The following is a 26398-nucleotide window of genomic DNA, read 5'->3' on the forward strand; positions in this document are numbered from 1 at the left end:
GGCGCAGTCCTGGAGACCCAGAATCGAGTCCCACGTCAGGCTCCCGGTGCATGGAGCCTGCTTCTCCCTCTGCCTGTGTCTCTGCCTCTCTCTCTCTCTCTCTCTCTCTCTCTGTGTGTGACTATCATAAATAAATAAAAATTAAAAAAGAAAAAAGAAAAAGTGAACCAAAGGCTGTGAAGGGGGCTGAGGGCAGTGGTATACGTCATGTCACAGCCAGAAAGGACCTGGCCAAGAATGCTATGTAAGCACACCTGTGCAGAGGGCTGGGTCCTAGCTGCCTCAGTTTCTCCAGCACCCAGGACAGAGCCTGGCACATGATGGAGGTGTGGCTGAGGCTCTGGAGCAGCACCAGTGGTTTTAAACCCCAGCTTTGCCACTTCCCAGCTCTGTGAGTGTAAGAACTTCATTCAGGGAGTCGATCTGTGCCACTCCCCCAGCACGGTGCCACATCCAGGTATGTGCAGAATAAATGGTTCTCTTTGGGCTTTTAAGTTTTCAACAAGTACTTGAAGAAGCTGCAGCATTGCAGGGTTGACAGGAGGAGGGAGACAGAATGGGGTGGGTCACGATGTTTCCTGAAAGACAGTATAAAGTGGGGTTGGCATCGAGCAGCTCAGTGGGAACAGGGTCTGGATGAGTGACCATCAGGTGGAGAAGTTAGTCAGAGCAACGCTTCTGGGGAAGGGCAGTGCAGGGGTTTGGGGGGATGCTGTATAAGAACAGGGAGCTGGAAGGCCTGGCAGGCTGGCTACTGAGGGACTGGACGTGGCAGGGAGCTCAGTCATGGCCTGCCGTGTGCTGCACTCAGGTATCCGCTAGGGAAAGGGCTCGTGTGGGATGATCACAAGGTTGTTGACGATGCCCCCACTCCTTGGCAAGAGTGCTGGGCTGCTCCGCTGACCAGACCCCACAGGCAGCTGGGAGACAGGTCCTGCCCTGGAAGGGGATTTACTACGGGTTGAATTATGGCCCCCCAGATAACTTCCAAGTCCTAAGATAAGGTCATTGGCAGCGGCCCTCATCCAATAGGACCAGTGTCCTTGTCAAAAAGGGAAATTTGGATTCAGAGACAAAGACACAGGATCAGGGCCTGGAACAGAGCCCCTCACGGTCACCAGGAGGAGCCCATCCTGCCGCCACCTTGACTTTGGACTCCGGCGTCCAGACTGTGAGAGAATAAGCCTCTGGTGTGTACATCCACCCCCCCCCCCCCGCCCAACCCCGGCTGTGGTACTTTGCCACAGCAGCCCTGGTGACTCTCCCTAGTGGGTGACATGGCAGAGGTGACACACCCTCAGACGCAGATTCACATGATGCCTCAGTCACAGCCCATCCACTAGAGGGGGGAATGGGAAGGAGGACTTTCCTCAGTGGTCCCCAAGCTTCAGGCTGCCCTGCCCTACCTGCTGACCCAGGGAGGGTCTGGCCCATAAGAGCAGCATCTCAGGCCAGCCAGCTGGGTCAGAACAAAGGCCTGGAGTGCAGAACAATTTAGTAATTATTATTGATAGGTCTGGAGGGGAGATCCTGCCCACATCCTGCCAGCGCTGACTGCTGGACCCCCAGAGAGAGCCACTCACCTGGATGCCCCCCACCCACCCGCACCCTGACTGGAAGGGGAGCTACCTGGGGAGACAACACAGAGCCACTGAAAACACCAGGGCAGCAGAAAGGCACCTGGCGGGCCTGACAGGGAAGTGGACAGGAACCCAGCAAACAGTCTGTGTGGCCACCTGTCCCCTAGTGGTGTCCTGCCCTCCTTCCCATCTTTCTCCACAAAATGAAGGTAAATTTGAAAAAAAAAAAAGTAAAATGAAAACCATTTAGTGTGCTGCACTGGAGCTTTAGTGAGAGAGACATGTTGTCTCAGCTCCCACACGGCATATGAGCTGAGGTGCCCACACAAATGGTGACAACCACAGGTCCTACTCACTCGGAGTCGCCAGGCCCCAGGGGACTCTTGGCCATCCGCAGGATTGTCGTGGCCTCAGAGGTGGGTGCACCCACACAGACTCCAGCAATGCTTGAGGCTTCCAGAGACTGAAACAAGAGAGACACAAACAGGGCGTCAAGGGGCTGCAGGCAGGCCTCTCATTTAGGAACACATGGGTATTCTAGATCGGTGACAGAACAATCATTAAAAAGAAAAAAAAAAAAAAGAGGCTAACAGCTCTCTGCACCAAAGCGTTAAAAGCGGCTCACACTGTGGGATCAGAACTCTGGGGGTCTGCAGAGCAGCCCAACATTCTCAGAATCAAAGAGTTGCAAGTAGATCATGAGTCTCTCCGAGTTTTCGAGTGATCCCTCCTATTCATTCCCCAAGGTCAGCAAGCACAGAGAGCTAACAATTCGAGGCCACCAGCAGCCAGGCCCCAGCTGAAGAGAGCCGGGAATGTAATTTTCTCTGATCCTTTTGGAAGGAAGATACGGGAAAGCCGGTGGCAATCACGTTTGCAGGTTTCACTTACTCTGACCCGAAAAGAAGGACGTTTTTTAAGGTTCTGTTCCCAATTTGTTTTCTAAAACGCAAAATGCAACACAAGATACAGAGCTTGGTGTCATCTGCGTCATTCATCTTAATGTCATGTGTGACATACGTTGGGGGCAATTCTACAAAATAGACTAAACTGAGCCTTTTCAAAGAAAGGGCAACCATACGCACATGTGGGTGCACAGTGCAAGCCATCCCCTGTGCAAGTGATGTCATTTCCTCCCTGACACATGGGGACCTAGGGTTCAACCCGCGGCCTGCACAGCAGTGTCACCCGGGATCTTTGTGCGGAGCTGGACTACAGAGAGACATCTTGACTTACACCCTAACTCTGCCCCTTACAGCCTGGGAGGACTAAGGAACCTACCCATGCTTCAGTTTCCCTACTTCAGAGGAGGATGGGAGCACTGAGATAGTGGGTGTCAGGCCCCATCCCCACCTTGGTCAAATGGAGGCACTGACCACCCCCCCCCACCACACCATGACTTAGAAGGTTCCTCGAGTTTAATGTCAATGGCTCCTGCCCTGCTCCCCGTCCACAAAACAGGCCACCCAGCTGAAGGCCTCCCAAATCCAAACATGGGCCCTATGCCCCCTACCATGGGCCCACTCTGATACCGATGGACAAGTGCATCACTGTCTGTGCAGATAACATGAAGGCCAAACCACACCTGTGCCTGCCCCCACCTACAGCCAAGGACGCCAATGGGGGACACAGACGCATGATATTACATGACACGGTCACCAACTCTAGACCACGGTATGCAAAGCAGCAGAGCACCCAGGCCTGAGCTCTACCCATTGCTTCAGTCTCCCCGCCATCACACCCCAAGCCCCTCATGCCTCACCCCTTTCATGCCAGTGTTCGAATCATTCCCTTTTTTGTTCCTCCAGAAACATACTGATGAACTCCTATTCATCGTTCAAAGCCCAACCGGAAAACACATCCCTGAGCTTCAGTGACTTCTCAGCCTGTCCTGTTTCTGCCATTTTAATTACCAACCGTATCCCCTACTCCCTCTGGGAGCCCACCTGGCCTATGGAAGGCAGCATCCCACAGACTACAGATGCCACCACAGCCAGCAAACTAAGAACGCGGGCTTCAAACAGAGCCTTAAAGAAAGAGGGTAAACACAGACTGGGAGAGAACTCTGAATGGGAGCACTGAGTTGGGGTCATAGATGCCAGCCACAGCAGAAGGGAAGTAATGAAATGTACTACTAAAACTATGCTGAGCCCCGAATGCCAGGCTCCAAGACAACTGTGACCTCACAGGCAAACAGGGCCACCATAAGTTTCTGACTGTGGACAGGGGTTACCATATGGGTTGGTGCAGGACAGCCCAGGAGGGGCAGGGCTCATCCAGGAGCCCCCAGAAGGAATGTAGAGGTCGTCAAAGGGGTCCAACTTGCTAAGCCCCTTGGGGAGAAGAAAGAGGCACCGGCACTCACTGAGCCCCCCAAAGGGTACACTGATGAAGCTATTCAGAAGAGGATGCATAGCAAAGCTCCTCCCTAGCTCCTCCCCACTCCCCATGACCCCTGGCTCTGCATTCTGTATGGAAAGCCTCCTGCCAGTCCCCAAAGCTGCATAATTACTCTGCAACACTGCTTTGAACCAATCTGCCCATTAACTGCTACGGGCCACAGGCTGCCTCATACAGCGCATCCCTGAGGCTAAAAACACAGCCAGTTTCTCGGCAACACACCTCCCCCAGGGGCCTTCCACAGGGGCAGAGGTGAGGCTGCCAGGGAACCAGGCACCCTCCATTCAAAAGTCAACCTACCATGTGTCAGGCTCGGATCCTCAGCTCTCTATCTGCTGCCATGGCCCTCTCTGGCAGGAAGCAGGTGACACTATGTCCCTCCCCACACCCTTTCCCTGCCCTCAGCCACTCACAAGCTCACCCAGAAAAGGTTCACAAGGAAATGGTAAACACTCTAGCAGCCCATAAATCCCCACAGTCATGAACTGACCAGGAATAACGCATAGCTCCCAGCAACTGCCCACCACCACTCATTGCCAACCCCAGAAAGAATGTGGGGAGGCATGGGGGTGGGCACTGGCATGCTAGGCCAATGCTGGTATGGCCTGGTCCTGATAACTAGCCACCTTGTCCACCTCACAACAAATGGTGAGTGGCAGGAAGACATGACCTAGGGCTGGGCTGGCACAGGGACACTGCCAGAGGACAGCCTGGCCTGTTGGGGGGGGGCATGGTGACATGGTGCTGGCAATGTCACACCCACCTCCACCAGGTCCGCAAGGACACTGGGCCCCTGCACAGCAGAAATATGGCCACGTTCTAGAAGGCAGAGCTCACAGGGTCAGGCCTGTCCCCAGGGTCAGAGGCAGCCCCAACTTTCGTAACCTGCTGGCATCTCTTCTTGCCTGAGGCCCTCTGTGTGCTGTGACTGCGCTGTCTGGCCCTGCGCTGCCCCCTGCTCACACTCCCACAGGCCAGCACACACACAGCCCCATCTTCTCCAGTCAGGGTAAGATCCCACCACGTCTGCTCCCCCAGGCTCAACCCAAGTGAGCTCCAAGTGTGATAGAGACCTTTCTCTACCTGGTCCCTAAAGTATCTTAGACAAAAAACATCCAGATGGCCACAGGTACATGAAATGCTCAACAGCCCTCATCATCAGGGAAACATAGCTCAGAACCACAATGAGGTATCACCTCACACCTGTCAAAAGGGCTAGAATCCAAAATATAAGAAATAACAAGTGTTGGCGAGGATGTGGAAGAAAGAGAACCCTTGTGTACTGCTGGTGGGAAGTACAGTGGTGCAGCCACTGTGGAAAACAGTGAGGGAGTTCTTCAAAAAATTAAAAATAGAACTACCATTCAATCCGGCAACTCCACTTCTGGGTATTTATCTGACAAAAATGGAAACACGAACTCCAAAAGATATCTGCACTCCCCTGTCATTGTAGCATTATTTACAATAGCCAAGATATGGAGACCACCCAAGTGCCCACTGACAGATGAATGGATAAAGAAAATGTGGTAAAAAAAAAAAACACATATTTATACACAGTAGAATATTATTCAGCTATAAAAAAAAAAAGAAATCCTGCCATTTATAACAACATGGGAAGACTCTAATGGCATGTTAGGTGAAATAAATCAAACAGAGAAAGACAAAAACCATATGATCTTACTTATACATGGAATCTAAGAAAAACAAAAAGAAGCAAACAAAAACCCTGATCTCACAGATACAGAGAACAGCTTGGAAGAGAACAGAATGCCAGAGGTGGGGGGTGCAGGAGTGGGTGAAATGCATGAAGTAGATCAAAAGGTACAAAACCCCTTTTATAAAATAAGTCCTGGGGATGGAATAAACAGGATGGTGACCACAGTTAATAACACTGTTTTGCATATTTGAAAGTTGCTAAAAGAGTAGATCTTAAAAGCTCTCATCATAAGAAAAATAATTTTCTGGGGCACCTGGGTGGCTCAGCAGTAGAGCATCTGCCTTCAGCCCAGGGCGTGATCCTGGAAACCCAGGATCAAGTCCTGTATCAGGCTCCCTGCATGAAGCCTGCTTCTCCCTCTGCCTCTGCCTCTTGTATCTCTGCCTCTCTCTGTGTGTCTCTCATGAATAAGTAAATAAAATCTTTCAAAAAAAAAATTTCTAATTACATGGGGTGATGGCTGGTAACTTCACTTAATGTGGTGATCATTTTGCAACAGACACAAATGTCAAATCATTGTTCTGTACACCCAAAACTAATATAATATGCTAATTGTACCTCAGCTTAAAAAAGGAAAAGAATCTGAGAAGGCAAAAAGGTAAAACCTAGGTTTGAGAAGACAGAAATGAGAACGTACAGACCAGGGGCTGCCCCCAAACAGGTAGGCCAGAAGGTCCTGCCTTGAGGCTTCACCCCACAGACACAGTCCAGCCTCTGGGGCAGCCATATCCTCTCAGCATTCAAGAAAATGGCACATGGCCCTGGTAAGTCTCCTGGAACAGCAAAGTCAGTGTCCAAAAAACCCTTCATATTTCTTCTACCTCCAAGGGCCAGAGAATCAGGAACTGCTCTAAGTGTCTGCCTAGGAAGCCAAGCATTGATCTCCTGATCCATGGAACATGGGGAACTTGCTCTAATTGTCCCCCAAAGCATTCCCATCTCAATGGATGGCTACTCCCTTCAGGATGCTCAGGCCAAAGCCTCAGAGCCATCCTGGGCCCTTCTCCTTCCCCCGTCCTCATACTCATCAGAAAATCATGCTGGCTCCACCTGTGAAGTTAACACAGACTTTAGCACTGGTCTCCCATGACCACTGATGCCTGGGCTGAGACTCCATCCTCTGTATGACCACAGTGGCTCCTAACAGCTCATTACCTCTATGTTGGCCCCTTCCAATCTAGTCTTGGTGCACCAGCCCAAATGATCCTTCCCAATGCTGTCCTCACCACAGTCTCTGAGGCCCTACACAATCTGGCATGCATCTCTCCCACCACCACTCAGAACCCCTCCCTCTATACTTTTGCCCTCCCTCCCTCAGCACCAGCCCCCTGGCCACCTTGCTCTTCCTCAAACATACCAGACAGATGTCACCCCAGGCCCTTTGCACAGGCCATTCCCCTAGCAGTCCACATAGCACCCTCCTTCCCCTCCTCCATGCTGCTGCTCATACATCATCCTCCCTGACCACTCTACTTAAAAGCATAATACCACCCACCTGGCCCTTCTTGGCCTCCTCCCCTGCTTTATGCTTCTCCATAGCAATTACCACCACATAATGTGTGAAATATTTCTTTTATTTATCTTGGTTATCTCCTGCCTTCCCTCACAGGAAACCAAGGTCTTAAGAACAGAGATTCTCAATCAATATTCAACAAAAATGTGTGGAATGAATGAATGAGTCATCCTCCACCTGGGAGGAAAGCAGGACATGTGCATGACAGAGCCAGCACCAGCAGCCCAGGAAACTGAGGGTGACACAGCGCTGCTCTCCACCTCACACAATGATGATGATGAGACTCCAGCATTTCCAAGCTGCCCAGAAGGAAGAAGAGGAAGCCTTTCTTGAGTCTAAATTTGTGTCTCCTCCGATTAAGCCCCCAAAGAGTGCTACTGAGAGCCCAGAGCTGGAAGCACCAGGTCCAGCCTCTCCTCCTGTGGGTGAGGAGCCAAGCTCAGAGGGCCACACAGACTCTCCACACCACATCCCAGGCCTTGCCATAGTCTGCAGCCTTGACCACACCCCCAAGAGCAGCGGGTACAGGGTGTGGACCCAAGGCTGGCCACAAGCATCCCCAGAGGCAATTGTGCAGTGGTCAGGAGCCCATCTGGAGCCAGACTGCCTGGGCTTGCTTCCTGAGAACCCCAGCAAACTACTTAAGTCCCCTGGCTTCTCCTGTCCTGCCCAGAACACAGAGGGGGGTGGGGCTCAGAAATCTCCACAGGCTTCTGGGAGGAGGAGGAGCACCAATATGTACCCAGCTGCCTAAAGCGGGGCCAGCCAGGGATGAGTAAGCACTGTGACACCTCTAAAGCAACACTTACAGCTCCCTGATGGAACCCAAGATAAACCCAGTCAAAGACGGGCCCCTCTTTCTCCTGCTTTTCCCAGGAATGGCAAGGTGCATTGAGAAATGAGCACCAGCCTGTGCCCTCATGGTCCAATCCTCTGCAGAGCCAGGCCTCTCAGGGCACAGATGAGGAAACAAGTCTTGAGGGAAGGAGCCCACCCCGGCTGACGGCTGATGGGCAGAGGGGCATTCCCTAGCTTTGGGTGACCATGGTTGGCCCTGGCTTGAGGCAAAGTCTAGGATGGTCACTTCTGAAAGACCAGATGTAGAGGCGTGGCATGTGGCTTTGCTCTCAGGTGGAGTCTGTGACCAGACAAAGGCAAAAGGGGACCCACCTCCTTCACAAAAACTCAAACCCACAGGCACACCCCACCTCGATGGCCCCACCCCTTTCACATGGTGGGAATCAAGGTGTGTTCCAAGAACCTCTGTCCCTGGGAAGGTGCTCTGGTCTGGTGTGTATGACAGAGGCCATATTAAGTGCTTCTGCAGGCTCTGGAGGCACAGTGTCTGGATTAAAGGCACAGTGGAGACAAGTGTCTGGATTAAAAATATCAGGATCAACTGTGAAAGGCAGCAAAATGGTGACCACAAGGCTCCATGTGCCTCAGAGAGTGGTCCTGGCGGGGGCAGAGGGGAAGCAACACCCAGGCCCCAGCAGAGAGAGCAGAGGAGCACACAATGGTTTAGGGCAGAGGGATCAGCACAAATCCAACCCAGTGGCCCAGGGTAGACGGTCCTTGTCCTACAAACTAGAGCCTGGAAGGCCCTCCCTCCAGGAAAGACTCCAGGCTCATCCACCCAGCAGGAGGGAAGGCTGACCCTGGGGAGTTAGCACAACAGCCTGAGGGAATTCTATTGTTATCCTGCCCTCCCAGCCCAGTAGACAGACTCAGGAAGGGCCAGTTATTTGCTCAGGGAGGGAGAGCAGAGTCCCAGCAGAAGCCAAGGCCCAAGCCCTGGGGTGAGCACATTCGGAAACCCTCCCTATTCTCCTGCCCACTGTCTTGCTCTCTGAACACTGGACATGTGTAGCATTCAATGCAGGATGTGATAATGGGGCCACATTTAAGCACTTTAAGGTATATTTTTGTACTTTGCCAACTTCTAAGAGTGTTACCATTTTGCATTATGCCAAAAGGACATTGCTCTTCAGCTACCACAAAAATTTCCTCCATATGATCGAGCAGGGGGTATGATGATGGAAACGCCACTAATTATGTAAAAATGCTCCAAATGGACTAAAATTTTTGCATACTATTTGAAGTATACTTAATTTGATGGATACAAATTTGGGGGAAATTTGGGAGGAATCCGGCATCTGACAAGGTCCTCAGACAAGAGAATACTAGAAATAGGTACTAAACCCCCAAAATGCTCCCTTGTCTTCTGGCAGGGTCACCATGCCCACACAGGAAGCAGAGGCCCCTAAACCTCACCCCAGGCCTATGATAATCTCAGTAGTTTACAGCTATGGCTGGGTGGGCTATCCTTCGATGTGCCAGACACCTAGTACAGGACCACGGACTGGGATCCATCTAAGCTGACTGCTCCCTAGAGTGGAACTCCTCTTTCTGAGCTCAATGGAAGTCCACACTCACTGCCCACCTTTCAGTACCTCCAATGCACGTCTGACGACACCTCAAGCTCACCGTGTCCAAGCAGTGCCAAGTTCTCCCTGCAAAAGATCCAGCCAGAAGGAGGGGCAAGATGGCCGAAGAGTAGGGTCCCCAAGTCACCTGCCCCCACCAAATTACCTAGATAACCTTCAAATCATCCTGAAAATCTACAAATTCAGCCTGAGATTTAAAGAGAGAACATCTGGAATGCTACAGTGAGAAGAGTTCAGGCTTCTGTCAAGGTAGGAAGACGGGGAAGAAAGAAATAAACAAAAGGCATTCAAGGGGGAGGGGCCCCGCGAGGAGCCGGGCTGAGGCCGGGCCGAGTGTCCCCAGGACAGGAAAGCCCCAACCCGGAGAAGCAGGAGCTGCACCAACCTTCCCGGGCGGAAAGGGGCTCGCAGGGACTTAGAGCAGGACCCCAGGAGGGCGGGGATGCCCTCGGGCTCCCTGGGACACTAACAGACACCTGCGCCCCGGGGAGAGTGCGCCGAGGTCCCTGAAGGGCTGCAGCACACATGGCTGGACCCGGGAGCAGCTGGGGAGGCTCGGGCGGCGGCTCTGCGGAGGGGGCTGCACCGCCGGGATCGCGAATCCAACAGCGCAGGCCCTGGAGCACTGGGCACCGGGACACAGCCCAGGATCCGGCCTCCCCCTGGGACAGGCAGAGGTCAGGAGGGCCCAGGACAGCAAGGACGCTCCTGCCCCTGAGCTGAGCAGATCAGCGGCCCCGCCCCAGAGCCTCCAGGCCCTGCAGACAGAGAGCTCCAGAGTTACTGCGGGAGCTGACTCCAGGGCTCCAGAGCTGGCCCCCGCCACTGGGGTTGTTCCTCCTGGGGCCTCACGGGGTAAACAACCCCCACTGAGCCCTGCACCAGGCGGGGCAGAGCAGCTCCCCCAAGTGCTAACACCTGAAAATCAGCACAACAGGCCCCACCCCCAGAAGACCAGCTAGATGGACAAGTTCCAGGGGAAGTCAAGGGACTTAAAGTATACACAATCAGAAGATACTCCCCTGTGGTTTTGTTTGTTTTTTTTTTGTTTTTTGTTTTTTGTTTTTGTTTTGTTTTTTGCTTTTTGATTTCTGTTTGCTTCCCCCACCCTTTTTTCTTTCTCTTTTTCTTCTTTTTTTCTATTTTCTTCCTTTTTTCTTTTTTCATTTTCTCTTTTCTTTCCTTCTTTCTCTCCTCTCTTTTTCTCCTTTTCCCAGTACAACTTGTTTTTGGCCACTCTGCACTGAGCAAAATGACTAGAAGGAAAACCTCACCTCAAAAGAAAGACTCAGAAACAGTCCTCTCTCCCACAGAGTTACAAAATTTGGATTACAATTCAATGTCAGAAAGCCAATTCAGAAGCACTATTATACAGCTACTGGTGGCTCTAGCATAAAGGACTCAAGAGACTTCATGACTGCAGAATTTAGATCCAATCAGGCAGAAATTAAAAATCAATTGAATGAGATGCAATCCAAACTAGAAGTCCTAACAACGAGGGTTAATGAGGTGGAAGAACGAGTGAGTGACATAGAAGACAAGTTGATGGCAAAGAGGGAAACTGAGGAAAAAAGAGACAATTAAAAGACCATGAGGATAGATTAAGGGAAATAAATGACAGCCTGAGGAAGAAAAACCTACGTTTAATTGGGGTTCCCGAGGGTGCCGAAAGGGACAGAGGTCCAGAATATGTATTTGAACAAATCATAGCTGAAAACTTTCCTAATCTGGGAAGGGAAACAGGCATTAAGATCCAGGAGGTAGAGAGATCCGCCCCTAAAATCAATAAAAACTGTTCAACACCTCGACATTTAATAGTTAAGCTAGCAAATTCCAAAGATAAAGAGAAGATCCTTAAAGCAGCAAGAGACAAGAAATCCCTGACTTTTATGGGGAGGAGTATTAGGGTAACAGCAGACCTCTCCACAGAGACCTGGCAGGCCAGAAAGGGCTGGCAGGATATATTCAGGGTCCTAAATGAAAAGAACATGCAACCAAGAATACTTTATCCAGCAAGGCTCTCATTCAGAATGGAAGGAGAGATAAAGAGCTTCCAAGACAGGCAGGAACTGAAAGAATATGTGACCTCCAAACCAGCTCTGCAAGAAATTTTAAGGGGGACTCTTAAAATTCCCCTTTAAGAAGAAGTCCAGTGGAACAATCCACAAAAACAAGGACTGAATAGATATCATGATGACGCTAAACTCATATCTTTCAACAGTAACTCTGAACGTGAATGGGCTTAATGACCCCATCAAAAGGCGCAGGGTTTCAGACTGGATAAAAAAGCAGGACTCATCTATTTGCTGTCTACAAGAGACTCATTTTAGACAGAAGGACACCAACAGCCTGAAAATAAAAGGTTGGAGAACAATTTACCATTCAAATGGTCCTCAAAAGAAACCAGGGGTAGCCATCCTTATATCAGATAAACTAAAATTTACCCTGAAGACTATAGTGAGAGATGAAGAGGGACACTATATCATACATAAAGGATCTATCCAACAAGAGGACTTAACAATCCTCAATATATATGCCCCGAATGTGGGAGCTGCCAAATATATCAATCAATTAATAACCAAAGTTAAGACATACTTAGAGAATAATACTCTTATACTTGGTTCAATCAAGCACTTTCAATCTAGCACTTTCTACACTCGATAGGTCTTCCAATCGCAACATATCTAAAGAAACAAGAGCTTTAAATGATACACTGGACCAGATGGATTTCACAGATATCTACAGACTTCACATCCAAACTCAACTGAATACACATTCTTCTCAAGTGTACATGGAACTTTTTCCAGCATAGACCACATACTGGGTCACAAATTGGGTCTGAACTGATACCAAAAGACTGGGATCCTCCCCTGCATATTCTCAGACCATAATGCCTTGAAATTAGAACTAAATCACAACAAGAAGTTTGGAAGGACCTCAAACACGTGGAGGTTAAGGACCATCCTGTTAAAAGATGAAAGGGTCAACCAGGAAATTAAGGAAGAATTAAAAAGATTCATGGAAACTAATGAGAATGAAGATACAATAGTTCAAAATCTTTGGGATGCAGCAAAAGCAGTCCTGAGGGGGAAATACATCGCAATACAAGCATCCATTCAAAAACTGGAAAGAACTCAAATACAAAAGCTAACCTTACACCTAAAGGAACTAGAGAAAAAACAGCAAATAGATCCTACACCCAGCAGAAGAAGAGAGTTAATAAAGATTCGAGCAGAACTCAACGAAATTGAGACCAGAAGAACTGTGGAACAGATCAACAGAACCAGGAGTTGGTTCTTTGAAAGAATTAATAAGATAGATAAACCATTAGCCAGCCTTATTAAAAAGAAGAGAGAGAAGACTCAAATTAATAAAATCATGAATGAGAAAGGAGAGATCACTACCAACACCAAGGAAATACAAACGATTTTAAAACATTGTAAACAGCTCTACGCCAATAAATTAGGCAATCTAGAAGAAATGGACGTATTTCTGGAAAGCCACAAACTACCAAAACTGGAACAGGAAGAAATAGAAAACCTGAACAGGCCAATAACCAGGGAGAAAATTGAAGCAGTCATCAAAAACCTCCCAAGACACAAAAGTCCAGGACCGGATGGCTTCCCAGGGGAATTCTATCAAACGTTTAAAGAAGAAACCATACCTATTCTACTAAAGCTGTTTGGAAAGATAGAAAGAGATGCAGTAATTCCAAATTCATTCTATGAGGCCAGCATCACCTTAATTCCAAAACCAAAGACCCCACCAAAAAGGAGAATTATAGACCAATATCCCTGATGAACATGGATGCAAAAATTCTCAACAAGATACTAGCCAATAGGATCCAACAGTACATTAAGAAAATTATTCACCATGACCAAGTAGGATTTATCCCCGGGACACAAGGCTGGTTCAACACTCGTAAAACAATCAATGTGATTCATCATATCAGCAAAAGAAAAACCAAGAACCATATGATCCTCTCATTAGATGCAGAGAAAGCATTTGACAAAATACAGCATCCATTCCTGATCAAAACTCTTCAAAGTATAGGGATAGAGGGAACATTCCTCAACATCTTAAAAGCCATCTACCAAAAGCCCACAGCAAATATCATTCTCAATGGGGAAGCACTGGGAGCCTTTCCCCTAAGATCAGGAACAAGACAGGGATGTCCACTCTCACCACTGCTATTCAGTGGAATAGTACTGGAAGTCCTAGCCTCAGCAATCAGACAACAAAAAGACATTAAAGGCATTCAAAGTGGCAAAGAAGAAGTCAAACTCTCCCTCTTCACCGTTGACATGATACTCTACATAGAAAACCCAAAAGCCTCCACCCCAAGATTGCTAGAACTCATACAGCAATTTGGTAGCATGGCAGGATACAAAATCAATGCCCAGAAGTCAGTGGCATTTCTATACACTAACAATGAGACTGAAGAAAGAGAAATTAAGGAGTCAATCCCATTTACAATTGCACCCAAAGCATAAGATACCTAGGAATAAACCTAACCAAAGAGGTAAAGGATCTATCCCCTAAAAACTATAGAACACTTCTGAAAGAAATTGAGGAAGACACAAAGAGATGGAAAAATATTCCATGCTCATGGATTAGCAGAATTAATATTGTGAAAATGTCAATGTTACCCAGGGCAATTTACACATTTAATGCAATCCCTATCAAAATACCATGGACTTTCTTCAGAGAGTTAGAACAAATTATTTTAAGATTTGTGTGGAATCAGAAAAGACCCCGAATAGCCAGGGGAATTTTAAAAAAGAAAACCATAGCTGGGGGCATCACAATGCCAGATTTCAGGTTGTACTACAAAGCTGTGGTCATCAAGACAGTGTGGTACTGGCACAAAAACAGACACATAGATCAATGGAGCAGAATAGAGAACCCAGAAGTGGACCCTCAACTTTATGGTCAACTAATATTCGATAAAGGAGGAAAGACTATCCACTGGAAGAAAGTCTCTTCAATAAATGGTGCTGGGAAAACTGGACACCCACATGCAGAGGAATGAAACTAGACCACTCTCTTGCACCATACACAAAGGTAAACTCAAAATGGATGAAAGATCTAAATGTGAGACAAGATTCCATCAAAATCCTAGAGGAGAACACAGGCAACACCCTTTTTGAACTCGGCCACAGTAACTTCTTGCAAGATACATCCACGAAAACAAAAGAACCAAAAGCAAAAATGAACTATTGGGACTTCATCAAGATAAGAAGCTTTTGCACAGCAAAGGATACAGTCAACAAAACTCAAAGACAACCTACAGAATGGGAGAAGATATTTGCAAATGACATTATCAGATAAAGGGCTAGTTTCCAAGATCTATAAAGAACTTTTTAAACTCAACAGCAAAGAAACAAACAATCCAATCATTAAATGGGCAAAAGACATGAACAGAAATCTCACAGAGGAAGACATAGACATGGCCAACAAGCACATGAGAAAATGCTCCACATCACTGGCCATCAGGGAAATACAAATCAAAACCACAATGAGATACCACCTCACACCAGTGAGAATGGGGAAAATTAACAAGGCAGGAAACCACAAATGTTGGAGAGGATGCGGAGAAAGGGGAACCCTCTTGCACTGCTGGTGGGAATGTGAACTGGTGCAGCCACTCTGGAAAACTGTGTGGAGGTTCCTCAAAGAATTAAAAATAGACCTGCCCTACGACCCAGCAATTGCACTGTTGGGTCCTCAATGCGATGCAGAAGAGCTAGGCACTCAGAGTCTCAGTTAGCTTGGGAACCACCATGGACTGGGTGGCACTTCCACAGAAATTTATTTCTCACTGTTTTGGAGGTAAGAAGTCCAAGATCACAGTGCCAGTGCTTTCAGGTCCTAGTAAGACCTCCCTTCTAGTTTGCAGACTGCCAATTTTGTACTATATCAAGTGGTGGACACCCTCACAGAGCTGTCTGGCCTCGTCTTATAAGGGCAATAATCCCATTACAAGGACCCCACCCCCATGACCTAAATCACCCCCCAAAGGCCCTGCTCCTAACACTGGAATTGGGCATTAAGTTCAACTATGAATTTGGGGAGACACAAAAATTTAATACATGATGTGGGCCTAGGCCCGTATAATGGTTATACCTCAATAAAATGTTTGCTTAAAGAAATAAAAGTGGCTGGGGTAAGAAGGGGAAGATGGGAAATGGGAGATGCCCACTGAGGGGTATGAGTAATGGAAATGTTCTGGGATTACATGGTGGTGACAGTTGCATAACATGGTGAGCATGTTAAAAAACCCCTATATTGTACACTTTAAAGGAATGAATTTTATGGCATGGGAATATCTCAGTGAAGCTGTTACATAATTTTTTAAGTCATGTCCTCCTCTCCTCAACGTCTTCCTCCAACAGCTCACTGCCATTCAGAGTAAAAGTTCTCTCGCTGGCAGGAAAAGCCTCCACTCTCCACCTCCCAATGCTCTGGCCTCCCTCCTGGCCTTCAGGCCCTCTAGCCTCCGTCTGGGTCATGTGCTCTGCCCCTGCCTCACAGGCTTTTTGCTGTTCCTTGGACAAACCAGGCCCAAGCTCCATGGTGTCCCACTCCCCCCGAGGCCCCATCCACCATCCTACCCTGTGCCCATCATGATCCACCACACCTACTAGGGTGGAAGCCCTAGAATTCCCACCTGCTGTGGTCCATAAAATAGTTCCCTACCTACAACACCCAGTGGCAACCCCTTGAATGTTGGTTCCATGACAGGACTGTCCCCAGGACACACACACAGACCGATGCTCAGGGAAACCCATGGCCAGGTGGGCAGAGGGGTCCCATCAACCCAGGTCTGAGGACTTTAGCTGCAGCTCCCCCACCAGCCCCACACCATGTTTGGGACCAGCTCACCCATCAATACCTCCCCTGTGCCGGGCATAGGCTGGGGTGAGTGGTGGGCCCTGGAATCCCCACTCCCATTTGTGAGTCGAGAGGAAACGGCCTTCCCAACCCAGGCCTCCAGCTACAAGGGCCTCTAAGACCCAGGGGGCCCAGCCCACTGAGGAGGACAGTCACATCCTGGCCAAGCACAGAGGAGGGCAAGGGCTCTACCTTCTGGAAGGCCACAGTTGGAAGAAGGCCATCAGGATAGCCTCCCTGGTAGAGCTGTGGGAAACAGTCTGTTCCCACTGAGACACCCACATCCAGGCTACTTCCTGTTGCAGCCAAAAATGGTGCTGGTTCTCATCTGGAAGATACTTCAAGTCCCTGCCCACCTTCCTTGCTATTCACATCCTCACCATGTGCCAGGGGAGACAGGAAGGCTGGCTTTGCTGGGCGCACAGGAGGCCATGGCAGCAAAGTGGCCCATGTGTCCTGCCACTGCACCATGGCCTTGGCCCCTAGGGAACGCCCACTGCCACCCATTCCCCAGCCTCACAGGGCCAGTGGGGCCAGGCAGTGGCCTCCCTGCCTCCTGCTAGCAAAGCCTGGATCCCGCACCAGGCCCCACACCCCTACCCCACCCACACACCCATCCCCACCCAGGTATTCCTTTAAGACACCACATCTTGCAGGATCATTAAAAAGCAACATAGAATCCAAGAGGGAATGAGGGGAGGAAACTGGTGGCTTCCTTTCGGGCAGGGAGGTCACCCTGCCTCACCTCACTGCCAGGTTGAAATCTCGCAGAGGCTCCCAGGGATTATGATTATTACCTGGACTGAGTAATGGGGCGTGGAGGATCAGGGCAGTGAAGTCTGCCAGCCCCTTTGCCCCACAATGGCCCCAAAGCGGTGGGCAGCTGTGCTGGGAGGAGTGGGTGCAAGGGGCAGTTTGGACACTGAGACCGGAGCAGGCTCAGGATGGGGCCGCCGGGAGGACCAGGCCACCAAGATGATGCCAGTCCCTGGAGATGAGCCAGCACCTCCGTACCCAGGCCCTCCCTCATGCCACGCGAAGCCAGGCTTCAAAAGGCGATCCCAAAAGGACAGTCCTGAATAAGGGGAAGCTAACAAGAACACAAGTAGCTGAGTCAAAACATTTGTCAAAATCCCGGGAATCCATAATCTGAAGAGTGAGCCTTACCTGAATTTAGGTAATAGCAAATACTAACAATAATACAGCGGTATTGGCTCACCAATTCTAACTAGCATACCTATTGCCACTATATGGGAATAACAGGGGGAAGAGGAGTTTGGGAGTGAGGGCGTCAAATGGAAACTCTGAACTTTTGCTCGATTTTTCCGTAAGCCTGAAACTGCTGAGAAGCATTAAGCCTGTTGATTTTTTTTTTTTCAAATATAATGGTTGGTACTCAGAAGGCTAAATGTAAGCCTGGATGCCACTGAGGAGCTACTGGGCAATGTGGAAGACAAAGCTTCGGGATTCCCCCAGAATGCAAAGCAAACAGACCTGGGAAGCAGCCCTGCAGGAGGCCAAGTCACTCCTGACTTAGCAGACTAGACCCTAGGAGCATCTTCCCCAAAACCTCCAAAATGAGGAATGGTAGTAAGTTCTCAGGGTTTCCAATGTTCACCTTCTTTCCCCTTTGTTTTTTTTTTTTTTTTGTTTTTTGTGTTTTTTTTTTTTGCAGGGGGGCAGGGGAAGACATGGTGGGCAGGGAGTGTGAGTACAGGAAAGGAACCTCAGAAAACCTGCCAACCTTAGCCTGCTTCCTTGGCCTCTTCTGGCTGCTGCATTTCCCAGTTCACAGCCTGAGGGAGTGTTCTCTCCTTGTATTTGGCTGTTGGTGGTAAATTCCCTTTTTTTTTTCCTCTGGATTTTTCTTTTTTAAAAAATGTATTTCTTTAGGACAAGTCCCACTGAAGCCTTTCAGAAAAGCAATTCAGTGTTCCCTATCAAAAATTTAAATATGCATATCCTTTTATCCAACAATGCCATTACCAGGAGGCCTCACATAGATCTGAAATGATGTCTGTTAGGAGGGTTTTTCATTGCAGCCATCTTTTTAAAAACTGGAAACAACCCAAGTGCCCATAAATAGGAGAACCATTAAATAAATGATGGCAGAGTTCACACACTGGAATACTCCAAGGCATTTTTTTCTAAAAGAGGTAAACTAATATGTACAGACAGTGAGAAATCTTAGGGCCTCTTGTTGAGGGAAGACAGCTAGAGGGCTGGGCATATGGGTACAGATCCCAGCTACAGATCCATCAAGCTAGCTGGCAAACATATACATATCTGCAAGTTCATGTATGGATGCAAAGGAATGCAAAATAGACCAAAAGGGCCAAATGCTTGTTAGCAGTTTCCTCTGGGGAAGGGAGTGCAAGCAGGGGGAGAGAGGCTTGAGGGGGTGCTCTCTTTTAATTTATTAAATACATATGTCCTGGGTTGAGTCTTTTACCCAAATATATTTATTATTCACCAGCACCATAATGAAACCCTCAATCTGTGCCTTCCACGGTGTCACGCTATCTTTAGGAAGCTGTCTGAAGGAAGAGAAGTGAGCAAGGGGATGGGGAAGGATGGGCAGGAAGATTGGGGGCAGAACTTCCCCCAGAAGCCCCTGCTCCTGAACATCAGGAAAGCAGAGGAGAGTCTGAGTCTCTGTGGGAAACAGCCACTGGAGCAGAGATGCAAACCTCCTGGATGATCAGGACATCCACACACAGCACAGGGAAGCCTGTAGGTAACAAAACCACAAGGGAGTGGGGGGGCCATAGTCCAAGAGAGAAAGAACACAGGGGCTCGGGGACCTCGGGGACCAAGATGTTCTAGGCCAGAACAGTGGGAGATGATGGGGCATTAATCTGGGGTGGGGGATGAAGCAGAGAATTCACCATTCCCTGTGTGGTGGACATGCCAGCATATGCGCCGGGTGGATGTGGATAAGTGTGGTGAGTGGTATGTGTAGTGTGCATGGGTGGTGTGGATGTTTGCGTATGGACGTGGTGTACACGTGATGTGTGTGTGGATATGTGTGGTGGGTAGTGTGGTTCGTCTGTGTGTGCAGGACCAGGGAAGGCAGGCGGGCCGGCAGCCTGGAACATGCAGCAGGGACCAGTTCAGCCCTGGCAAGGGGTACTCAGAGGCAACCCCCACCCAGCAGCTTGGGCCTCTCAGGCATCATGGGGTGCTAAGTCTCTAAGCAGCTCCTCCTCCCAAAATAGCACTCACAAAGGGGCTTGCAAGGGTCAGGGCAGGCCCCAAGTGCTCTGAACATCTTTCTCTTTACCCTTCCCTGGGGAGGGGAAGGTAAGGGGAAAGCTCAGAGCAAGAGCCCTGCAGTAGCACTGTACCAGGAGGGGGAGCAGCTGCCAGACATGCAGAGTCCCTGAGTGAAAGTGCCCTGGGGAACAGAAGCAGCTTGTCCAAACAGCCACCTTTCTGAAATCTGGGCAGAATATCGAATCCTCTGGTGCAGTGTAGGCCCCATGGGAGTCCACAGAAAAAAAGCACTCCAAAAAGAGACTCTGCGGAAAGATGGCCCCCCAAACCCCAACCTGCTTAAAACTTCAGCTACAATGTCAAATCCTTCCTAGATAAAAAAAGCAAATATACATACCTTCCCATGTGACAGACTGCTTCCCTTTTAAAGCCATTTAATAAAAATAAAAGTCTCATACAAACCGTGCATGTTAGTGAGCTGCCTTCACGAGGTGTGGAACAATGAAACAAGTACAGAGGCCTTGGATGCAGCGGGGCAGACTACCAGCCCCATTTGTGTCTCATCTGCAAGATGTCAGATGCTGCTACCCAGCAGGGAAGCAAGGAAGCTATCTTCCAACCCCTGTGATAGGAGGCACTCTCACATCACTAAAAAACCTGTACCTGGGACACCTGGGTGGCTCAGCAGTTGGGCATCTGCCTTCAGCCCAGGGCATGATCCTGGGGACCCAGGATCGAGTCCCACATCGGGCTCCCTGCATGGAGCCTGCTTCTCCCTGCCTGTATCTCTGCCTCTCTCTCTGCCTCTCTCATGAACAAATAAAATCTTAAAAAAAAAAAAAAAAGCCTGTATGTAATTCACAGACTAGACACAATGGAAACCTAAAATGTATTCTAAAAACCATAAGTTTCTCCTAAAGTGTCTCCTAAAGGACCTGAAGGAATATTATGTAGCTAATTATGCAGACATAATTATGCAGACAAGGGCACACAGATGTGTGTTCTAGGAGGGTCCAAGTGTACCCCTTCGTCCTGCAGCCCCTCACTGAAGCCTGGCAGGGGAGGCTCCCCACAAAAGAGGCCAAAGCTAATGGGCACAGCCACTCATTTACCTGGATGTCACACCCAGACTAAAATCTGCAGAAATGGTTCCAAAGCCTCAAAACATACTGAAGGAAGCTAAGTGACTTTATGTCACAACTTGTAGCATTTTTTCTAAAATTTTCAGAACTGCTAAAATTCTAAAGACTGGGAGCCCCTCATGGTGGGAGCTGCCTCATGCTATCTGCTTCGTAACTCCATCACCTGACCCAGCCCATGATGGGAAGGGCCACTGCTGAGGCCTCAGCCTCAACCTGCTGTTCTGCTCACCCCGTTGGGTCACTGTGAAGACAAAGCAGCTGACAGATGTGAAGGTGCTGGTATCACACAAAAACAGCAGGGATGAGGGGTGAATCCTCATGCTTTAAATTCAGTTATTGAGCAGGCTGACCCAAGCCCACCTCTGACCGTCCAGAAGTTCTTCTATCCAGGCCATGTAACACACACATACTGTGGTGCAGATGCATTCTGCTTGATACACAACAAAACTCAGTGGCCGCTGCCCCAGACAGTGCTAATGTGTTAAACACTAGCACACAGACTCCATGGAGCACGGAAGCCCCCAGCTCGCCCACCACGATGCCCAGCAGGAGGTTTCAGCAAGTACTTGCCAAATCCTGAATGAGTGGAAAAATGGACAGATGTGATGAGTCTTTGAAATCATTGCCTTACAAGTATTCAATGTGTATTTTTAAAGAAAATACACACACAAGATACCTTCAAGTAAAATGCCCAGGGAACAAAGGATAAAAATCAGGAGGCTTTAAGACCAGGGGCCTGTCCTCTGACATCCCCGAAGCTTGGGAGGAATTCCCGATAATTGGATGAGAGTGCCTAGAAGAAATGAGGCCAGCTCTACTCTCATCTCCAGGGAATGCAAAGAGTAAAAGCCCTTCCACCAACCAGCCATGGCCCCACTTCACCCCACTCTTGCCCAGTTAAGTGGCTAGCAGCTTGGAATTCAGGGCTTTACATGAGGTCTTCTTTTTTTTTTTTTTTTTCTTTTTTTTAATTTGAGAGAGAGAGAAAGCAAGCACACAAGCAGGGGTAGGAGGCAGAGGAAGAAGCAGACTTCCCACTGAACAGAGAGCCCAATGAGATGCAGGGCTTGAACCCAGGACCCTGAGATCATGATCTGAGCCAAAGGCAGATACCTAACCAATTGAATCCCCCAGGTACCTCTTTGTTGTTGTTGTTGTTGTTGTTTTTTAAGATTTTATTTATTTGAGAGACGAGAGAGTGTGATCTTTCTCTTAACACTACTGTCTAGGGCTGGATATGATTCCAGGAGGAAAAAAAGCCAGTCCTGAATGAAGGCAAAAGCATAACCAGCCCCATCATAGATTCCAAATCTCTGTGTTTCTGAAGCCCCAGTTTCTCTGTTTCAGATTTCAAAGCATAAAAGGACAAATCTTTGAATAACCCATGCTTCCTAATCCATAGTATATTCTCAGAAATAGAAAGTCTATGGCCCTTCCTTGAAATAGCCTGGCTCTTACATGTGACAAAATGATGCAAAGTGGCATCTCCATGACCCAAATACAAACGCTAGAAATACTTCCATGTCTTCTGAATGGCAATAAAAGTATTTAAAAAACTTAATATCAAGCCCATTTAATACAATTCAAAATAGCTCAGGCAAATACACTATTTGAGAGAATGGATGTGTAATGAAAAATTCAAACAGATAACGGCTATATAAAATTGAAAAAAGAAAAAAATCCCTTCATTGCTATATAGGATCCAAAGATGATGGCCTTGAAATCTCATTTGAAACAATATGTTCCAACCTCCTACTAATCCCAATGACTCTGGTGACGTCTGGCTTCAGCAGCTAGCTGCAAATATGCAGCCTCGTTATTGTACTTAGAACGGCAATAACAAGGAAGCATCTCTTACCACCCTTCCATCACTAAAGCTAACATGAATCCATAATCTGCACTGTTACAGCTCCCTTTCTGATGAGAATCAGAAACCATTTTCAGCTGGGCTCAGAGCAGTCTAGGGGACTATCCACAAGGCCACTGTGTGGGGTGGGTGAGGTGGGCAGGGGTAGGGGAAGCATCATGGCAACTGTCTTCTTGTCTTTTTATTTTTTATTTTTTATTTTTTTTAATTTATGATAGCCACAGAGAGAGAGAGAGAGAGAGAGAGAGAGGCAGAGACACAGGCAGAGGGAGAAGCAGGCTCCATGCACTGGGAGCCCGACGTGGGATTCGATCCAGGGTCTCCAGGATCGCGCCCTGGGCCAAAGGCAGGCGCCAAACCGCTGCACCACCCAGGGATCCCCTCTTCTTGTCTTTTTAAACATGAAACATGTCTGGATGGCTGAGCAAGATGTATGTTGATTTAAAAGCTCTATTAAATTGAAGAAAGAGAAAGAATCCATAAACAGTTCCTGACAGAAGAAGTGAATATCATTAGCCCAAAAACTGTAAATGAAATGGAGGGCAGTGCATTGAATTAAACCCCCTCCCTGACCCCAGCATCTTATCTCCACCAAGCAGGCCAGGAGGCAAGCCCCAGCCACACAGTCCTGTGCAAGCCCCAAACACCAGCAGCACATTATCTTATTTGTTCAGGGGAAGCAAAATGGTCCAGTGCTGGTGGCTGTGTTCTTTCTTCCCAACAAGACCTAACTGCTATTCTCCTTCTCTGGAATCCAGTCTCTCTAGATAAAGAGTGGGAAGACAGCCAGCAGAACTCAAACTGCTCCCTCGTAAGCTCTTCCCTCGTAGATCAGACCTCAGTGCAGTTTCCAAATAAAAAACGTAGAACCCATGAACAGAGAACCTTCTGTTCCAGAAGATATTTATATGAAGTCAGAATCAGAATCACATCTTATGGGGATGTCTGGGTGGCTCAGCGGTTGAGCCTCTGCCTTCAGCTCAGGGCGTGATCCTGGGGTCCAGGACCAAGTCCTGCATCAGGCTCCTTGCAGGGAGCCTGCTCTTCCCTCTGCCTGTGTCTCTGGCTCTCTCTGTGTGTCTCTCATGAATAAATAAATAAAATCTTTTAAAAAAATCACATCTAATGGTTGTTTAAAAAAAAACACACACAGTTAATCAGTGTGCCTTACTGCAAAACCTAGAAGATGTTTAACATTTATAACCAGAAACACTGCTTCTTATTGGAAAACCAGAAAATATAAGTTATCCATATAGTGATCCTCCTTTTTTGGAAAAGTAGCACATTTATGAAATTGGGATATTCCCCCAAATCAAGACTTACGATCCTTGAAGCTCTAAATATTCTGATTTTTAAATAATGTCATATCAAGCCCAGTTAATAGAATGCAAACTATCTCTGAAGCAGATACACTCTCAGACAGAACTGATATAAAACTAAAATTTCAAATAGATGCAGTGACATAACAAAAATGAAGAGAGAAAAATTGCTTCATTGCTAATAGGATTTCCAAAGATGATGTTCTCAAACCAGCCATGGTTTTGGCATTTATAAAAGCAAATCACTGTAGTGCAATGGGATAAGTGTTATGAGAAAATGATGCGCATATATAGTATGAAATAAGAACAAAATTTGAGGATTGACACTACCAGACTTCATGACTTACTACAAAGCTATAGTAATCAAGATAGTACAGTATTGGTGAAAAGAATAGACAAATAAATCAATGAAATAGACTGGAGAGCCCAGAAATAGGCCCGCATAATAACTATCAGTTGATTTTTGACAAAAAAGCAAAGGCAAATATAATAGAGTCTTTTCAATGAATGGCACTAGAACTGGACATCCACTTGCAAAAACTGTGAATCCAAACACAGACTTCACATCCTTCATAAAAACTAATTCAAGGGCAGCCCAAGTGGCTCAGCAATTTAGCACCGCCTTCAACCCAAAGAGTGATCCTGGAGACCAGGGATCGAGTCCCATGTCGGGCTCCCTACATGGAGCCTACTTCTCTCTCTGCCTGTGTCTCTGCCTCTCGCTCTCCTTCTGTCTCTCATGAATAAATTAAATCTTAAAAAAAAAAAAAACTAATTCAAAATGTCTCACAGACCTAACTGACAAACACAAAAGTATAAGAGCCTAAGAAGTCAACATGGGAGAAAAATCTAGATCTAGATGACCTTGTGTTTGGCAATGACTTTTTAAATATTTAACACCAAAGGCAAAATCCACAAAAGAAAGAATAAATAAGCTGAACTTCATTACAATTAAGTTTCTGCTGTATGAAAGACACCGTCAAGAGAATGAAAAGACGAGCCACAGACTGAGAGAAAATATTTACAAAAGACATATCTGATAAAAGCCTGTTATCCAAAATATAAAAGAACTCTTAAAATTCAACAATAAGAAAACAAACAAGCCAATTATAAAATGGGCCAAACATGTGAACAGACACCTCACCAAAGGAGACATACAGATGGTCAATAAGCATATGAAAAGATCCTCCACATCATATGTCACCAGAGAAATGCAAATTAAAACAACAATGAGATACCACTACATACCTATTTGAATGGCCAAAATCTGGAACACTGCCAAATGCTCACAAGAATGTCAAGACAAGGAACTCTCATTCATTTACTGGTGAGATTCCAAAATGGGACAAGCCACTTTGGAAGACAGAGTGACAGTTTCTTTTTCTTTTTTGACAGTTTCTTAAGACAAATAAACAGACTACTCTTACCATGTGGTCTAGCAATTGCATTCTTTGGTATTTTACCCAAAGGAGTTGGAAATTCATGACTACACAAAAACCTGCACATGCATATTTACAGCAGTGTTCTTCACAACAGCCAGACTTGGAAGCAACCAAGATGTCCTTCAGTAGGTGAACAGATAGACTGGTGATGGAGTATTATTCAACACAAAAAAGAACTGAGCTATCAAGCCATGCGAAGACAGAGAAGAACTTTCAATACATACTGCTAAGTGAAAGAAGCCAAGCTGAAAAGGCTATATAATGTATGACTCCACTTGCAAGACTGTATAAAAGGCAAAATTATGGAGACAGCAGAAAGATCAGGGGTTGCCACGAATCATAGAGGTATGGGGATGAATGAACAGGAACACAGATTTTTAGGGTGGCAAAATAAATTCTGTTGGGCTGTATGATACTCTAATGGTAGACACAAATCATTATATATTTATCCAAACCTACAGAATGGACAACACCAAGTGACTCCTAATGTGAACTCTGGACTGTGGGAGATAATGATGTGACAATGTAGGTTCACCAGTTGTAACTAATGCACCACTTTGGTGGGGATGCTGACAATGACAGAGGCTGTGCAGGTGCCAGGAACAGAAGGTATATAGGAAATCTCTGTACCGGGATCCCTGGGTGGCGCAGCGGTTTAGCGCCTGCCTTTGGCCCAGGGCGTGATCCTGGAGACCCAGGATCGAATCCCACGTCGGGCTCCCGGTGCATGGAGCCTGCTTCTCCCTCTGCCTGTGTCTCTGCCTCTCTCTGTGTGTATGTGTGACTATCATAAATAAATAAAAAATTAAAAAAAAGGAAATCTCTGTACCTTCTGCTCAGTTTTGCTGGGAACTTAGAAAC

General features: G+C 47.5%; 1 protein-coding gene across 3 annotated transcripts in view; it reads right to left on the bottom strand.

The window, feature by feature from the left end:
* The window catches only part of APBA2 (amyloid beta precursor protein binding family A member 2), a 245534-nt gene that overhangs the window by 190466 nt on the left and 28670 nt on the right, over positions 1-26398 (bottom strand). For all 3 annotated transcript variants that reach the window (XM_055326656.1, XM_055326655.1, XM_055326657.1), the window contains exon 2: positions 1937-2043. The gene's annotated coding sequence lies outside the window, so the exon portion shown is untranslated. The remainder of the gene's footprint in view (positions 1-1936; positions 2044-26398) is intronic.

Source organism: Nyctereutes procyonoides, unplaced genomic scaffold, assembly GCF_905146905.1.
Source record: "Nyctereutes procyonoides isolate TBG_1078 unplaced genomic scaffold, NYPRO_anot_genome, whole genome shotgun sequence".
NCBI classification, from domain to species: Eukaryota; Metazoa; Chordata; class Mammalia; order Carnivora; family Canidae; genus Nyctereutes; species Nyctereutes procyonoides.